At 44.6% G+C, this 12,643-nt stretch overlaps 1 protein-coding gene across 12 annotated transcripts in view; it reads left to right on the forward strand.

Moving 5' to 3' along the window:
* The first annotated feature begins 4,566 nt into the window (after window positions 1-4,566).
* NTNG1 (netrin G1) overlaps window positions 4,567-12,643 on the forward strand; it is a 207,975-nt gene continuing 199,898 nt past the window's right edge. For 2 of the 12 annotated variants that reach the window (XM_083745830.1, XM_083745832.1), the window contains exon 1: window positions 4,578-5,937. The gene's annotated coding sequence lies outside the window, so the exon portion shown is untranslated. Of the gene's footprint in view, window positions 5,938-6,070; window positions 6,169-12,643 lie in introns of those variants that run through there. The other 10 variants (XM_083745826.1, XM_083745821.1, XM_083745828.1 and 7 more) reach the window with 10 other exon arrangements.

The following is a 12,643-nucleotide window of genomic DNA, read 5'->3' on the forward strand; positions in this document are numbered from 1 at the left end:
CACACACACAGAGAGAGAGAGAGAGAGAGAGAGAGAGAGAGAGAGAGAGAGAGAGAAAATCCAATGCAAAGTAGTTGCAATAAAGACCTGTTACAATGTCATCTAGCTTTATCTTGGTTGGGGAAATATATGCTTGTTCCCATCATTATATCAATCAGTTGGAACTCCTCACAAAATAAGGTGATGGCATGTATTTAAAAAAGCTATATGAAACATACAGTGGAACCTTGTGTTATGGACAGGATCCGTTCCGGAGGCCCGTCCGTAACACAGAACTGACGCAAGCCAAAGTCCTGCATCTGCGCACGCGTGCGGCATGATTAGGTGCTTCTGCGCATGTGTGAGCAGTGAAACCCAGAAGTAACCCATTCCAGTACTTCTGGGATGCCGCGGGACGCAACACGAAAACACATAACTTGAAGTGGACGCAGCATGAGGTATGACTGTACACATCTTTTAAAGTGTCCTTTGCAACAACCTTTTTCTATATATGTATCTGTCAGGGAGAAGGCATGCAAATATTTTGTTAGTCTTTATTGTGCTACAGAACTCTTATTTGCCCCAACTCTTCCAAGCAGACATTCTTTTCCTGCAGAATCCTGCATCCACTGGATTAAGACATTTCACTCTCTCTCTAGCACCATTTCCCCCTTCCTCCCCTGGTCACTCCCCAGTCTTCCCTTGGGAGCAGCAAATAAAGCTGTTGCAGGCACTAAAAACACAGGCCTGGATCAATAGCCAAATAATCGCCTATTGATTGAGCAAATTGGGAGCTGAGTTAGGGCAAAATAAATCAATGGGAAATCAGATGAGCCAGCTCAGCCCTGGGAGCCAGGGACATGAGCTGCTGCATTTTTCTTCTTGAACTATTGTTGTTGAATTGAGATGGAAGTATGTCAGGGTCAGAGGTACAACTGATGACCATTAATATCCTACCCTTCATTTCCAACACCTTTTCTTAATGCAGTCCGCACGTCTTGACTGTTATAGTACCATATAGCAATAATGTGCCATGTTTTTCTTTCAGACACAAAGAGCAAGCTTGGAATAGTTAACCTAGCATTTTTATTTTATTTTTTATTGTACTTCTGGGAAGTGAGAAGATTCCCATAATCCACTCTGACACATACACTTAGCATAGATACAGCTTTGCTATAACTTGGATGAGAACAAAGACCGCGGCTAAAATCCCGAAGCAAGCTACACCAAAATCAAGGCTGCCATTCTCAATTTTCTTATGGGAAACAGTAAAGTGTTGTGCTTGGGGACGCTGTTGCAGTGAGAGCAAAACTTGCTTTGTTTCCCTGACCCACTCTCCCATTGATACAGCTGTCCTCTATGGAAGTATGCATCTCTGTACTCCCGAAGTCAGAGGCAAGTAGTCAATGGACTAGGCTATTCCCCTAAATGATCCCCAGGCACCTCCTTCCCAAAGCTCTGGAAATTTCTGCCATGCTTAATGTGGGAGGCACAATGCTCACTTGCATGTTAGGGCCCCCCATTGCCCTCGCCAGCTGGTCCTCTAGCTCTGTTTCTCTATGAAAAATTCCAGTGCACACCACTGCCTGAGGCCCTACACACACAATCTTGTGCCCCTGCTAGTGTGTTTGCACTGTGCCAAACTCTGCCACCTCGCCCCTCAACCTCCCATTAAGCAACAGCGACTCAGCTGTCAGGAGGTTAGGTAAGCACCACTGCCCCAACATACTGCCAACTACTCTCTCCCTCTGTAGAACTGGTGAAGTTGTAGGAAAGTGCCACTAAAATATGTGACATAGGTTAGCTGTATGCTGATTTTTCTTGCTTCAGTTGTAGCAAACAAAATGGTTTGCTTTGCTAATATGCAAGTATGCACTGCTGATGCATGGACCAAAGGAATCAGTACCAAGGGAAGCAAATTTGGCTGGTTAAAGAAGAAAAGAAAAATGTGTTTGACTTTCAGGAAATACATAAGAATCAAGGCCAAGAACATACAGTTAGGGTCACTGTGATCTGGGAACAATATTCTTTTAAGGGGTGCCATAAACGTAGTGAGGAGGAGGTCAGCCCAAATGTGCCATGTACTGCCAAATGTATAGCTGGATGTCAGCCAAAAAGTGTTTACAGAATTCAGGAATTTAAGTTCACTTTGATAGACGGTTGAAGTTAAGCTCAGTATAATATGATCGACATGTGAACATTTACATATCTTGGGAATGTGGAGTTCATAGTGGTGAATGATTACCTACACATCCAGAGAGGCAGTAGCCATCAAGAGCTTGTGAAAGACAATGGATCTATGGCAACCCTGATGTGAGAAAGTGATTCTGTCACAGTTACATGGGAGAAACATGAATGGGCCCCTGATTCCTTGTAAGAGTCTTATGGACCTTTGGTTCTTGGCGGGTCTGATTTTGCCTTTGATAAGATGAACAAACTCTGGTTTAATTAGAATGGGGATGGGGAACCTGTGGCCTTTGAGCTGTTGTTCAACACCTATCAGCCCCAGAGGTTTCCCACCTCTGATTTAGAGCCCCCCTCAATTAATTGGCATTCTGTAAGCTCACAAGTTCATGACGCACAGGGTTCCCCCCCCCCCAGCTTTTGAATGTCATGTTCTGCATTTCTGTAGCCCTTGCACCTACTTCAAGTACTCAGAAGCCACTACCACACTTTTGGGTGGCCCAATTTCGCTTCTAGACGAGTTCACTATTATAGCAGGAATGGTATTATTCTGTTGTATTCTTGATTATGTGGATAATTGCTGCCCTGAGAGCTTTGAACTGAAGGGTGTCATAGGAGTATTCTAAATAAAGTGTATCACCAGTAATAAATGAACAGCACACATACTTTAGATTTCAGGCTTGTGAGTCTTAAGGCTCAGTATTGTCAACAAGAGGTGACAGGGCTGCAGACAGGAGTCTTCCCTGCCTTACCTGCCAGGGGTAGAATCTGAGACTCCTGCTTAGGGCATGTCATTTTAGAGGGTATAACTTTATTTTTGCAAATTTCTTCAGTCTTGAAAATATGTTTTAGAGTGTGAGAAATTCAAATCTGCTTTTATTTTTCTGTCTGGACAACATTTAGCTTGGTAAGTCTGCATTTGATGAGAAAGCACATAAACTGCTATCGGAAAACCAAATAATTTTAATTTTTCTTTTTGAAAACGTTAGGTAATGCTTGATGATGATGATGATGATGATACATATTAATAATATATAATATAACTGCAAGTACTTGGCTGTCATTTTTAAGGATTTCTGTGCAATTTTACACACAATTCACTTACCAAACAAAACCAAATTTTATTAATTTAACCACAGCTTTTGAGTTCCCAAGTCATGTTACAACTTTTTAGCACCCCTCATTTTTTGGAATTTGAATGCTGAAAAATGCTTAATGTATGCACTACCATTGAGCTATGGCTCTGCCACCAAAGTGAAATGCATAGGTGTGCCTTTGGTTTCAGTGAAAGAGCTAGGCATGTCCTCTCCCAGTGAAATCACATGGACATTAAAGAACTTAACTTCAGCTGTGCTATTCTCTATTGTCACCTACACGACCTATTTCTTTAGAGGAAAATCAGGACTATATGAAAGAGGCTGTCGCCTCAAAAATTTTCATCATGTCACATAAAACCAATCAGAGCAAATATCAATGTGACGCCATCAGTCACAAAGGGTGCAGACACATACATCAGCGCAAGGAAACAGGCAAGGTGTGGCCCAGCCCTTTTGCAGACGACTTCTAGTGTTAAATGCAGAAAACCCTGGGGATTTATACATGAGTGCACCATTCACAAGTGGCAGTGCTGGGCATTCATTTTGGTGCCAGGATTTTTAAAGCAACGTGTGAAGCACCTCAAATGCTTCAGGGAACTATGAAGAACCTACATGACCAAGGAGTGCTGCATGTGTGGTCTGGTGATGGTCGAGATTCAGGTTGCATAGAATTGGAAGGGACCCCAGGGGTCAGGAATCTCAATGAAAGCATCAATGACAGACAGCCATCCATCTGTCATTAATATCTCCAGTGCAAATCTGTCCCACTGCCCAACAGCTCTTCTATCAGAAAGCCCTTTCTGATGTTTAGTTGGAATCTCCTTTCTTGTAAGCCATTGGCTATGGATGAGAAAAGAGGCTTGCTCTATCTTTCATGTGCCAGCATTTTAGAAATTTGAAGGTGGCTATCATATCTCCTCTCAGTGGCGTAGCGTGGGTTGTCAGCACCCGGGGCAAGGCAAGTAATTTGCACCCCCTAACCCGTGGATTTGCGCCCCCTAACCCTAACCCCCCTGCACCCCCCACGCTACGCCACTGTCTCCTCTTTCCCAGGCTAAACCTACCCAACTCCCTCAACCTTTGGAAATCACTAACTTTACCTGGAAGTGACGTGCCATTTACACCAGAGGTGTGTGGGGGGGAACATGCTCCCCTCCAGTTGTTGCTGGGCTGCAACTCCCAACCCCCTTGACCATTGGCTGAGCTGGCTGGGGGGCTGATGGGAGTTGGAGTCCAACAACATCCCAAGGGCCACAAATCCCACCTATCCAGCTTTGCAGCAATCAGATTTAATTCTTAATAAGATGGATACGACTGTAACGGGGCGTGTTAGAAGACACCTGTGCATTGTTAAAGCGAGAGAAGGAGAGGCGTGGTAGGTGCCGGAGACGCTGTGGGTGGTAAGCAAAAAAAAAGTGGAGCTGGCGATGGAGCCGGCTGGTGATAACATCGGCGTTAGGACCGCTCGGCGCGCTCAGGTCCGGAGGTGGTATAAGGTTCGCAATCTCTCTCGTCGCTGCCAGTTGCAGGAGGAGATTGCTTTTAAGTGAAACGGCGGTGCCACCCCCTCTGCGCCTTCCTCGCCGCTCGCCCTCCCTCTCGCATTGATCGCGTCCTGTCCTTAAGTTTGCGAGCTTCTTTTCGCCACTGCAGGGGCCGCGGCGAGCGCCCAGGAGCTGCCGGTAGGAGTAGTACCCAAGGAGAATTTGCAGTCCTGCAAGAGAGAGAGAGAGAGAGAGAGAGGAGGAGGAGGAGGAGGGGTGTGTTGCATGTATATTTCATCCGATGGACTTTTCCCCGCGTCTCGCCGTCGACGCTGATGTGCAGTGACATTTCTGACTGGAGCGCCGCGACGCGCCCCGGAAGCGGCGGTGGGGCCCTGGGAGAGGCGAGGAGGCTCTGGTCGGCGCCAAGGCTAATTGCGGTGATTTATGTCCCTTCCGAGCACCTTCAACGTCGGCGGCCGAAAATAAAATGAAAGCTGGGGGGGTCCCGCAGCGACAGCCGCCGCCGCCACCAGCACGACGGGAGCAGCCGCGCCACCTGGAGCCGCCGCGGCCGGCGGGCGAGCAGCGCGCGCCCCGCGCCTGCCCGCCAAAAGTTTGACGCCAAGAAGCGCGGCGGCCTGAGGGAAAAGCCGGCCGCGGAAGGGCGGGAAAGTCCCAGCGGAGCGGGACGCCTGAAGGGACGCCGTCTCCCCGCGCCGCCCTTCCCGCCACCTCTGTCCGAGCCAGGTCCCTCCCTCTGCCTCAGGATTTCCCGCCCCGTTGTTAGCCAAGCTGGGCTGCTGCTGCTGCTCCAAAGTGGCCGCGCCAGAGGAGTGGCTAATCCCCGCCGGGCGCCGCGCACGGGGAGCGCCCAGCCTCAGCCCGAGGCTCGCGTTGCTTTCCCTTGCCTCGCTCGCGCAAGTCTCTCTTTTGGGGGGGCGTGAGGTGTAACTTTGTTAGCTAGTCGCCTGCGAAGGGAGAGCGGCGGCGGCGGCAACGGCACGCGGGAGGAGCGGCCAGTGAGGGCAGCCCTCGTTTTCCCCCCTCAGCGTCCCTGCGCTGCCGGAGAGGCACCACAGCCTCGTTGGCTCCTGCGCCCGCCAAGGGGGTCCCGAGCGAAGGCGGCGCCCGGTTCTTCGGCCTCGGCGTCTTCTCCTCCTGCCCGACGCGCGCAGCGACCGCCCCGCACGGTGAGTAAGACCGCGCGCTCCACGCGAGCCCGCCCGTTGCCCGCCCTCCAGACGGCGCTGTGCGAAAGAAGGAAGGGGTAAACGTCCCTCCCCACCCCAAAAGGAGGTTTCTCCCCACTTCGGCTCGCTTGCTTAAGATCCCAGAGCTGGAAAGATCGAGGACCCTTTCGCAGCCCGCCCGGGGGAAACTTCGCTGTTGGCCAAACACAGAGGCGCGAGATCCCATCCGAGGTTTGTTGGGACTTTCCCACCTAACTGGCTGCTGCGTCCTCCTCTTTCTCTTCCACCGTGCAAAGGGCTACCTGAAGGGGATGCTCAATTCTTTTTATTATTATTTTCTATCCCGGGTTGGAAGGATGGGAAGTGGGGAGCCTTCGGTGGCATTGGATCTGGATGCAGCGCTGTGGTTTGCTCAGAGGAAGCGGGTGTTCATCTGTCTATCTGCCCATATACTTTTTTTTTTTTTAATATGCAGCGTCTTCAGATGCATATTTCCGTAGCAAGCAGAATTATTGTGCTTTTCTGGCGTTTCCTCTTCTCCGCCACCCCCCCCTCCTCCCCGCAGTAACCAATTAAGAGATATTTAGAAGAGGGAAAGGAGATCAAACTTAGATACGAATAGAAACTGCGCCCTCTGCCGTTCGTCCGGGAGGGTCTTCCGTGGGGAAGGCGACTAGATTTGCAATCTTGGCGAAAGGGCGGAAATGTGCTAGCGGGGTATTTCAGAGGGGTTGTTTCTAGGAAAGTGGGCAATTGACCTTTTGTTATCTAACACCGAATATGTTCAGTGGTGGTGGCGGGGATCCGGGGATCTTTTCTGCCAGGGCAATGAAGCTAGAGATGTACTCCTTGGGCTGGCACCGTCTCCCCTGAAATGCATTGTTCTGCTAGTGGGGTGTCCTCAATTCTGAACCATCTAATTAAATTATGCTTCATAAGGAAACCTGCAATCTGTTACCTTCCTGCTCTGGACCTTTGCTAGCTTAGAATTTCATTTTAAAATCACAGAATCAATGGCACAAGATTTAAAGAAGAGAGAGAACCTCACTGCTGCAATTTACGAAAAAGGGTTATCCTCAGCAGGAGATCTTTCCCTGAAAAAAAAAATTTTTTTTTTTAAAATGATGGCAGGCAGTAAGAAAAGGGAATACGTTTGCTAAATACAGACTACTTTTTTTAATGGATCATCTGAGCCAAAGCTGCTAAAAAAGTGCACCGTTCATTCTGAATCCGAGTAGCTTTTTCAGTTCTGTGAATAAAGATTTTTGTGCAGGGAGGAAATGCGATTCAAAATACAGCAAAAAGACTGGGAGAGGTGGCTTAAGCCCAACTCCACTGGGTCTTCGTTCTGATGTGAAATGAAATACAATATTTCTAAATTGGTCAGATATAAGTGTTGGGGTTGTGGGGCGGCGAGAGAGGAAAATGAGTTTATCCCCCAAAAACAAAAGCATCAGATGACAGTGAGCTATGATGAAAAGGTGTATTCAACAGATAACAACTCTTAAAAGTTTGCATGCTTTACATCTTGTTCCCTTAAAGAAAAAGTATGAGCCATATATTGATGAATATTTGTTTCTTCATCTTTCTGTTTTCCAAATATATGAAAGGAGGGGAATAAATAAGGCAGTGGTGCAGATTGTGGGTTGCCAGGCCCCTTTCCTCATAGGTTTCCTTGTTTTTAGGATCTGTTTGAAAATAGCCCAATCCTAGACCCGCTTAATTGGAAGTAAGCCACAGCGAACTTAATTGAGCTTTATCCTTGAGTGGATATGTAAAAGATGATTCTGTCAAATAGATTTCATAACACAATCTTGTTAGACTCGAAATGTGTTCCTGGAAGTCACTTATAACATCATATAAATTCAGCCCATACTTTTCTGTCAAGTTTTAGGAACTTGAAAGATTTCTGTATTTGCCCTAACAAGAGAGTTGAGTAAGTACACCACAAAATGTGTCATTTGAATCATTGTGGATCCTGTATGAACTATTTCCACATCAGTTCACAATTCATGCATTCTTTCTCAAATTGTCACACCTAAATCACATTTAAAAATGCAACTGCATTCTACACCTGATCCAAGGTGTAGAATTATTACTATTATTTTAAGCAAAGTCAGGGCTTTTTAGCTTATCGGCAGCCAATTCCTTGCATATATTTAAGTGGTAATGAATATTGAAATTCAGCTGGAAAATTTTCTTATGAGTGTCGTGAGAAGCCATCCTGTACGCAGGGTTGCATTGCTACATGCAGAATTGTTGCCACAGTTTGTTACTTTCCAACAACTTTTCTTATGTTGTGCAGGCACTAATCTTTCCCTGGTAATTGTGCCTAACTGTTGCAAGCAATAGGCTATTCTGTAGCAGCTACTTAAATGAAGAATAAGCACTTCAGCAATCTATGGCAGTTATAACAATACGTGCTTCCAACAGTGACTGATAATATTGCCCTCGAATGAAAGCATGTGATTCATTCTCCTTCCAATTTGAATACTGTGCTACGCTATGAGGCATTCGTGTACTGTGTTTTCTGGATAATGCTGCAAGACAGAAAAAAACGGAACAGTCATCATTGGGGGTTAGGTTGCTTTAGAGCCCTTGGTTTTCGTGATTAAATTTCAAATCTTCTTTCTCTCTCTCTCTCTCCTTACAACTTAAAATTCCAAAAATCCCTCTTACCTTCCCAAGGGAAAAATATCTGCACTGTTCCACAGTTCAAAAATTTTAATTGCTTTTTTTAAAAAGAAAGCTAGACTCTTTACCATCAAAATCCTCTTATATATTTCACCCACACCCAATGTATTTTACTACTTTCCAAGCCTAAGGGCATAAAGCATATACCCAATTATCCATATGGTCCTATTTTTGCTTGTTCAGCAGCTAATTTAGTATTTATGAAAAGCAGTGGGCTAGTTCTAAATGCAGAGGTTTCGCATACACCAGGTTTCCATAGTCGTGGGGGCACTGTACAAAATTGGCATTTTCCATTTTTGATCCCACATCCAAGGAGGTAAAGTGCAAACCCTACTTTATATATATGTCCCCTTTTAGCTTCCAAAGTTGACTGAGCTTGACCTTTATTTTATTTTTTAAGATGTGGGCTGGTTTTAAATGCCGAGATCCTACCAGATTTGATTTCCTGAGTGGTGGGGGGGGGAGTGGAAAATTGTGGTGGTTTATTGCACGTTCTGGATTGTGTTCATAACAGTATTATTGGAGCCTTTGAAGAAAACACCACCCAAAATGCCATGAAAGGTTTTTAAAGAAAATCTGTAGAGAATAGCATAGAAAACAGTTGACACATATCTGCTTCATGGTTTCATTATCTATCTACCAAGCTATCTACAGTACTAAGTTATGTTTGATTTGCATGTGACAATGTAACGAAAGGCTGCAAACCTGACCACACTTCCTTAAAATGCATAAACGCTTTACTTCTTTTGAAGTAAATATAACTAGAACTGGTTTGGGTTCTTAATTTTTTAAAACTCTCTTTAAAATAAAAATCAAGCCAAGTAGTAGAGGCAACCCTTACCTTGGAGAGCACTCCCGATCATCTCATTCTTGGGTGACAGTTTTTATGATGAGATGATTATTATTGCGAGTGTGGGAAGATGATGCTGTTCCAAGTGACCAAGCCTACTACAAGAAGCTACATTTGCCAGCAAAATGCTAATGAGAATTGACAGTTCTCTTTTATAATAATTAATTACAGCTGGCATTCGCTTTTGGTGTCTGAGCTGGGGTATCAAATTTGGTATGCGTAATGAATGCAACATGCAAGGCTGGGCATTACCCGCCCATGCCTAAGAATAGATTGCTGATTACGAAGCGATTAATATCACTGTTTTAAGTCACGATAAATGCAAGTTAGGAATGTGTGGGGTGGGGGTGGGGTGTGAAATGCCTGCTGGGTTTTTTTCAGACACTGGAGAATAGGGCATAGGTGGAAAATTAAAGGGTCAAAGTACCTCGGGACTGATGAGCTATCAGAAAGAAGGGACAGCTCCAACACACTGTGTGTTGTGGCTCTGTTGAATGCAGTTAGCATAATCCATTTATTTTTCCAGCAGATTGCAATTACCTTTCCTTCAACTAAGGAAGATGCTAGTTTTTGTATGTGAGATGCTGTGGATCAATTCAGTTTAATATGGTAGATTGCAGAGGTTATAAAATCTTGGGAGGATTCACAACACCAGACGTCTGTCAGTTATTTGCACTTCTCTGTTATAGATCAAATATGAATTTCGGAAAATGCTGGGGTGGGGGTGGGGGTGGCGGAATCCTACTTGATTCTTCAAAGTTCCTTATCTCCACTACAGATGTTAATGTTCAAAAAGTTTATGATCCTAAGGTAGTCCAACTAGGAATATTATTTGAATTGTGCTGAAATAAACTGCTGTTCTGTTTAGGATCAAAGTGGAAATTTGTGAGTTCATGCAAGAAAATAAAATCATTACGACTGTAGGTAGCTGAGACCTGGCTTTCATGAGTTGCTCTCCCCCCTCCCATGCATAAATGCAACATGGGTCACGTGATGCTGTTGCCCCAAACACCAACGACCCTTAGCCTGTGATCTTAAGTCAGTATCTTTCCCTGTGTCAGTGAGAGCTCATTAATAATGAGATGGTGCCAACTAGCTAAGGTATGCTGCGTTAGCTTTTGCCAAAGCATGACATTTTTAATACATTAATAATATGTCTGTAATGTAATGAAAAACTATTAATCATGTACCGGACAGGTGCCAGAAATTTAAGCTATAATTGGCTGCTTCTTGTCAAACATGCCATTCACATGTTCTGGTATCTGTCTGATTCTCAAATCACCTGCAGAATCTTCTCCACTTTCCCCTTGTCAGCACACTAAATTCGATCAATGATACAGTCTATAATTCTGCGTAATGACCATCATCATGACTGTAAACTTTCCTTAATGAGGATTCATTATACAGGGGAAAGGGTATAGCCTAGTGAAGAGGGGTAGTGTTCAGTGCTGCTCTTAGTCTCCACTTTCTGCATTTGTGCTTTGTGTGTCTGCTGACATCTTGATGAAAAAAAGGAAAGCTCCACAAGAAAGGTTAGGTATTTAAGCACACATTTGCTCAGGAGTAAAGAGTCCTGAAAATAATAGGGCTTACTTGCAGAAGTGCATCTTTTTATTCACAAAGGTACTTCATCATTTCAGCATTCATTATATATAGCGCTTTTCTGGTAATCATACATTTTATTTCCTAAAGAAAAGATCAAATAATACCCAAAAAAGTGAATTATTTCTTTAGTAAACCCTTCCCCACCCCAGTGATGAATGGGAGCGGGGAAAGAAAATCTGCCTTCTTTCTAAAAAGGTGCATTTTGGACTATACAATGGAAGAAACTCTAAAACAGCAGATTTGAAATGAATCAAACGCTGTTTCTAAATTACCAAATGAATGCATGAAATGGCTTGGTGATGATTACACAAGACTAAGCATACCAAAACTGAAGGGAGATGTTGGACAAGATGGTATGGTTTTAAAGGTGTGTTCGTTGAAAAATATATTATAAAAATGCTTCTAGGTTTGTGACAATTTAAAATTCCAACATTGTGCAGCTCGTTGCTGGAAGGAAATTCAAGTAGCCAGAACACTTTCTAATGCAATGCAATGCATGTAACAGCTGTACAATACCATTTTATGAAATGAATATAATAGGAAATTGCACTTGCGTCCATAAGGCAATTATTGTAATTTGCTATGGAAACACAATTCAGCCATCTGTTGGCACTGCGTAGTCTCTGTAGCTAAGTTCAGTTTCAAGACGGTGCCTTCTTTGAATAGAAGGAACTTGTTTACAAAAAATTGCTTTGAAGACCAGGTTCCCTTTCCCTGGAAGTAGATGTTTTCTGGAATGAGCTGTAAGAAGTTACTATAATGTGGGGAGCTTTTCTTCCATATATGTGGCATCATAGTCTCAATAATGCAACTAGCTAGAAGATCAAAACTAACAGAGGTAAGCAGCTGTATGAAGCACAGCTGCTTCCATATGCCAAGGGAGAGCTCTGGGAGAGCTGGTGGCGGATGGTGGCTTAATACCAGATTGTTAAGAATGGGGCTATATGATTAAACGCATCATCTTGGGGAAAATTGCCAGAAAGAACCAGCTCCTTGTTCCCTTGAAGTCTGTAGATCAGGCTCCCAACGTTCAGAAAGCATCATTCATGGCAAACAGAGTGGCACACTGAAATGGTTCCATGCCAGCATAGGACTGAGGACTGTGGCCTGTACCAGGGAATAACTAAACTCGCATATTTTCAGGGGCCACACTATTCTCCAGTAATCTGATTTGCTTGCAGATACTCTGGATCCATGAACCAATTGGCACCATCTAAAGCTAAGGGCTTCACAGATTTTGAGCTCAAACATCATATTATATACACATACGCACAAGCTGTGTGCAAAATCCAAGAGAGATGTCACCACCAAGTGTGGAATGCCTTTACTTCTTGGAGCCTGTAAACTCTGCCCCCACCCCCATCCAAAACCTTTGGGAACTTTTGATCACAACTTAACTAAAATCTGGTAGAGCAGGGCTGGGCAGACTTCAAGCTTGTCGAATCTATTTTCTTGTTGTTTACTAGGACATATAATTAGAATCAAAGCAGAAGATGCCGTAGGAATTCGTTTTCAGTACCAGAACTGAGATGAGCTGACAGCCCCTCCACAGAAAGC

This window comes from Podarcis gaigeae (assembly GCF_964106915.1).
Source record: "Podarcis gaigeae genome assembly, chromosome: 6".
Lineage (NCBI taxonomy): Eukaryota > Metazoa > Chordata > Lepidosauria > Squamata > Lacertidae > Podarcis > Podarcis gaigeae.